The sequence below is a fragment of the Rhincodon typus genome, chromosome 2, assembly GCF_021869965.1.
Source record: "Rhincodon typus isolate 14 chromosome 2, sRhiTyp1.1, whole genome shotgun sequence".
In the NCBI taxonomy this organism is placed as follows: Eukaryota; Metazoa; Chordata; class Chondrichthyes; order Orectolobiformes; family Rhincodontidae; genus Rhincodon; species Rhincodon typus.
Window position 1 is genome coordinate 134,211,082 of NC_063333.1, and position 6,000 is coordinate 134,217,081.

General features: G+C 39.3%; 1 protein-coding gene and 1 pseudogene across 5 annotated transcripts in view; both read left to right on the top strand.

Annotated features, from left to right (window-relative positions):
• The window catches only part of fhod3b (formin homology 2 domain containing 3b), a 607,059-nt gene that overhangs the window by 107,379 nt on the left and 493,680 nt on the right, over positions 1-6,000 (top strand). The gene's annotated exons all lie outside the window — the stretch shown is intronic.
• On the top strand, positions 2,005-2,530 carry LOC109916051 (annotated as a pseudogene).

Sequence of the window (6,000 nt, forward strand, 5' to 3'; positions counted from 1 at the left end):
ATTGATACGACCGCCATCACCTATTGTGTATTCTACTAAGATACCTGCGGTTATCCAGTTCCAGTCCTACAGGATTGCAAGGAGAGGGTTCACTAGTTCAATGTGAAGCTTTTGCTCCTAATGGTAATCTTGAAGCTTGTGATTTGTTGAGATCACATTGCATTACTACATCACATCTCATCATACCTGTAGTTGTAAATGGGGAAATTGGAGTGTACTGATGATTAAGTACGGTTCCAATATTGATCATGCCCATTTTCAAACAGGTGATTTGCAGGTGCAGAAAAGAATAAAAAGACTTCCTTGAGAAATCCATCCATGCTTTTCAACTGGATATGAATGGGGGCATGGGTTTTCTTTTTAAAATCTCTTCAGTTGTGTAAATTTCTAACTAAAAGGAAAACCTGTCATTTGTATACTATTGTTCACAACCTCGGGATGTCCTGAGTGCTTCACTGCCCATTAACTACTTTGAAATGTAGTTACGATTAGAATGTAAGATCTCCATCCTAAGATGGACAAGAGGAAGCTGTGGATAGGCTTTGCTTCCCCCACCCCAACACCCCTACTAACCTGTGAAGAACCAACAAACAAGGGAGTTGTTTTCCCAGGCAGTTGAACACTGTTTGAAAAGGCTATGTGTGAAGAGATAATCCAGGAATGCTTATGTGGCTTGTAGCAAAAAAGGATATTTCATTATTCAAAGAAATGAGCATTTTTACAGTTGCCCCTTGAGTAGACTGACAGTTTTGTTCCTTGATACTTGTTTGAGTTGGATTTTTTTTAAGCATTTTGGAGCTATCTTCAAAACTGCAAACTTGCAACAATTAGTATCGGGTTTTTCCTCCCAGGTGGCACTGTTAACAACTCCTCCCTCTCCCCTCTCCCCTCTCCCTCTCCCTGTTCTGTTTTTCTATTCTCCTAGTCAGGTTTGTGCTTGGAGGGAGTTTTATTTGTAAGGTCTTAATTTGCCCATTCTCCATTACCTACATTTTCACTATGGAAATTTTATTAGAGATGTTTGTAAATACTTGTACAGAATTTTGGGTGATTATCAGCAAATCCAGCCACTCCTTTTTGTTTTAGAAAAATATCTCAATGCCACCATGAATGTTTCAAATGACTGTCAAGAACAGATAGCAGAGCAAGATAAGTGGAGGACTCCAAGACTGTTGAACTTTTAGCTTATTCCTTTTATTTCCCCAGTTTAATTTATTAAAAATTTTAATTAAGCTATGACTTAGAATTGTAGAAAAACAATGAAATATGAAGTAAAGCTTAACTTTTTAACTCTTGTTTCTCTTACTATTTTGTACCTGCATCACTAATTTGTACAATTTTCAGTGTACATCTATTTTTGAGTACATGTGGCAATAAAATCTAAAATACAAGAAATCTAAAAATCTGATCTCAATTTGCGAAACTTTGTTCAAAATTAGTGCGTACTATCATCCCACTGCTAAATTGCAAGTAATCCATGTCATGTTTGGAAATATTTTTTTAAAATTCTATACAGCTTTCAAACCACAGCCGGAATATAGAACCTTCCAAACCCATGTCCTCTACCTTCTAAAAGGATGAGGACAGTGGCTACATGGGAACACCATCTACTGAAAGCCATTTACCATACTGACATGGAAGTGTATCCTGTTCCTTCACTGTCACTCGGTCAGAATGCTGGAGCTCCCTTCCTCAAACCACTCATACCTGTACTGCATGGTAATTCGGGCTGGATCATACTGGCAATCCTGTTTTTTTGTTTTAAAGAAGTCTTCGTATTCATGGAAACATATTTGTGTTGGAGGCAGAATGATGACTATCTTTTAGATTGTAGGACAGCCATCTCATCCAGTGACCAACGAGAAGCTGAGTAAATTGAGCCTATACTCTTAAAATTTTGAATGACCAGTGATCTGAGTGAGTTGGTGTTGATTTGTGGTTGGGTTTGTATTTTTAGTGGGCCTTTTTTTTTTTTTTTGTTTTTGAAGGAATTGTACTGACAAAATGGACTCCCAGATTTGTCAAAACTATCACCAGGATTGTGAAGCTGCTGCCAACAAACAAATTAACATGGAATTGACCTGTTTCCTATCTCTATCAGTCTTTGTTATACTTTGACTGGGATGATGTTGCCCTCCACAATTTCTCCCAGTTCTTCAAAGGTCAGTCCCAGGAGAAGTGGGAACGTGTGAAGAAGCTGTTGAAATTCTAGAATCGGTGTGGAGGCTGAATCTTCCTCCAGGATGTGAAGCTAGAGAGGGATCAGTTGGGTAACAGTCTGCAGGCAATGCAGATTGCCTTGGATCTGGAGAAGATAGTGAACCAGAGTTTGCTGGATCTACATCAACTCGCCACTGCCCAGACTGACCCTCATTTGTGTGACTTCCTGGAGATTCGTTATTTGGATGAGGAGGTCAAGATCATCAATCAACTTGAGGACTGTTTCACCATCTCTAAGCATCTGGGTGCTCCTGAGAATGGGATAGGCGAGTACCTGTTTGACAGGCTCTCTATGGAGGACAGCAATTAGTGTGGCATTGAGTATTGTCTTTCCCTATTTGTGTCCAACTGCCCCCGCTCCTGGATAATTTAGAAGGAAGTTATACTAAAGAAATGAGTGCTGTTCTGGGGGAAAAAAAATATTTTGGGGCAGCATGATGGCTCATTGGTTAGCACTGTTGCCTCACAGTGCCAGGGACTCGTTCAATTCCATCCTTGGGCAACTGTCTGTCTGTATGGAGTTTGCACATTCTCCCAGTGTCTGTGTGGGTTTCATCTGGGTGCTCCAGTTTCCTCCCACAGTCCAGGGATATGCAGATTAGGGGTGTGTGTGTGTGTAGTTGGTGTGGACTCATTGGGCTGAATGGCCTGTTACCACACTGGGGATTCTATGATCTCATTGAAATGTTCAAGATTATGAAGGGTCTTTGCAGGGTCAATACTTGCAGATTTATCTGATTGGGAACATGGGGCCAAGGAGGGAGCAATTGTAGGATAAGGGTCCAATCATTTAGACAAAGATGAGAAGTTACTTCACTCTCAATTTCACATTCACACTCCTTTATCTCCAAGAGAGTCTGGATGCTCCATGACTGAAGATAGTCAGTCAGTTTGAGAAAGACAGACAGCTTTTTAGTTTCTTGGGTAATTGAGGGATAAGGAGAATGAATAGGAAGTGGAGTTAAAGTGCAAGAAAAACTGATTGCATTTGATTGAGTAATTTTCACAGATCAAATGGCTTAACCACTCTATCTTGTGTAATGTACAAAAGACAGTGCAAGTACTGTTGGTGAGTAAGCAACAACAAACCAGTATAATCATATTACTACTGTAGGTCATTAGTTAGCATTTGATTGCTGCACAGCATTGCAAATGGAGCTCACTGACTCTGGGAAACATCTAGAAAGATGTAATTCTGTGACACAATTGGAAAATGGTCACAGAAACAAAGTTTTGTGTTCAAGATTGCTCATTGGATGGAACAAGCCTGTGTATTCAATGGCTTTGCCATAAAGGAGTTTGGGTGTGTTCTGTTGTCGCAAGTGTATATTGATATTGGAAAGATACAGTGATCAATTTATTGTTTAGAGGCAGTAAATAGATATGGGTTTGGAACTTTTTTTTTCTTTTGGATTCAATCAAGGGAAATTTCTTTCTCCCCCCCCACCCCCGCCCCCCCCCCCCCCCCCCCCCCCCCCCCCCGGTGTTCTGCAGATCCCCTCTGACGTGAAATGTATCAACCTTTCCCTTCCACGTATTTGCTTTAGATAGTGACCAGCAGTAGTGTTAGATCAAAAAGGTTAGGATTTCATGCACTGAAGTCTCTGCCCTTGTAAAGTACACCTGTGAAGTATTGAGATGGGACACCATTTCAATTAGGATCAGGAGCTATGTTGTCTGACAGTCAAACAGCCTGAATTAAAATTGGGTTCTTCAGGGTTTTGATTCTTCTTGCAAAGAGAAGATGAGGAAGCAAGCGTTAAGAGCTTAGCAGCACATGAGTTTTTTTTTTCAGTAAGGTTTCTTCATTTGGGTATCTTCAAAATGTTTCCCTCTCTGCTGTGATGGGCATTTTCTTAACTTATGGAAGATGCATAAGAATTTAGTTGAATGACTCCCTTTGACTATCTTTTGAGGAGAGTGCTAAGTCAGAAAATTCATTCAACATCACTACCAACATCTGGAAGTCCATGTCTAAGAAACTTCAGATGCAGATCTATTCCCTGAGGCACAACTACGTCAATTCACTCATGTCCTTATTTGTAGAAATGAGCATCTGTAGATTTTTCACCTACACAAATACAATACGATCATGGGATAAACATTTCCTATGTTTTTCTTTCTGACTTGGTATGACCTTTTTGGAAAGGATCTACTTGTATTGCAGAGATTGCACTGATTTGGTTTCAGTGGTGTAAAAAGTATGTTTCTGTAGGTACAATAATTTTGAAGATTAAGTTGTTTTCGTTATTTACAAGATAAGACACTGCTTGCACACTGGAATGTGAGGAGGAGGTTCTGATGTTCATTTTGGTTGTCGCTCTTTGCTGCACATAGTGGTAGATAGAAATCTGTTTAATTGTGCCAGGCTGTGAATCAATGGTGCATTCCAAGATTTATTGATTTAAGGAGTAATAAGCTGAAAGACTTAAATATATGTGCTGCTTTTCTTGACCTTTTGGATTTTGCAGCAACAATGTTTTGACTGTTGCCCCTCTTGCAATGAAGAAACACTGCAAAGTTCTACAAGCTGCAACACATCTCTTCCTAAAGAGGCAGTAGAAGCAGAGTCTTTGAATATTTTGCAGGCAAAGGTGGAAATTTTTGGCAGGCAATGCTTTAAGTTACTTGAGGAAGTAGATAGGAATGTGAATTTATTTTTCAGTTTTTAAGGACAAAGTCATTTCAAACATAAATCAAAACAGCTAGAAGTAATGTGGTTTCTGCCAAATGATTATAATTATTTCACTGGGTGATATTCTTGTTCAATGTGAGTCCTTAGTACTGAGGGGTAAGAAGCCAATTCAGTTCAGAGGAGGTCCATAATGGCAGAAGTGCTGGTTGTTAGCAGTCTAAGTAGTCAGGGCTAGGAAAAGGACCAGAGTTGCTTAGGCTCAAGAAACAAAGCTATGGAGGTGTCAGACAGACATTTTACACATTGGAAACCATGGCTTTTGGAAACCCATGTTGAGCAATAAATGAAATGAGTTAGTGTTTTTTTAAGGGTCTGAGGGAGAGACTGAGTAAATGTACAGGAGAAATTGAATTGAAAAGCAAGTATTGACATAAGAGATGGGCAGTTCATTGAAGTTTTGAATGACTTACTGCTAGAATGAAAGACATGAATCTTCTGATATTTGTAATGAGATTATACCAGAACTACTGGAATCATGCAATAAAGTTGTAAGTTTATTTTTGTTTTTGTTTTGTGTAATCAACATTTTTGTGCTTTTGTCGAAAGTTCATTGAATATTCAGTGACTTGCCTCCACAATAAACAAACAAGAAAAATAAAACTTGTGGTCTGCCAACTTGGAGACAGTAAGGGCAGCAGCTGTTGGAAGCCAGAGTCAATAGATGTGAAGCTGGAAAAGCATAGCAGGTCAGACAGCTGTGATTTTCCAGCTTCACACCTATTGACTTATGGTCTGCCAAACCATCTTTTACTCAAAGATTGGACTTGTCCTGCATTACCGTTAGCTCAAATCATATTCAGTCATTTTGAGCGTATTCAAAACACATTAATGAATGACATTGAGAGAAATGGCGAGAGTGTGGGAAAATCCTATTCAAATGCAAAGTTAGCCATGATGTATAATGGCGGAGCAGGCTTGAGACGTTGAATGACCACCTGCTTATATTTCTATTTTGACTGTTAATGGTGTTGGTTGATGAACATTTACCTTGATCGAATTTTTCTCCCTCTACTATGATGTCAAACTACTGATATTGACTAAATAAAAACTGAAAGAACTGCGGATGCTGTAAATCAGGAACAAAA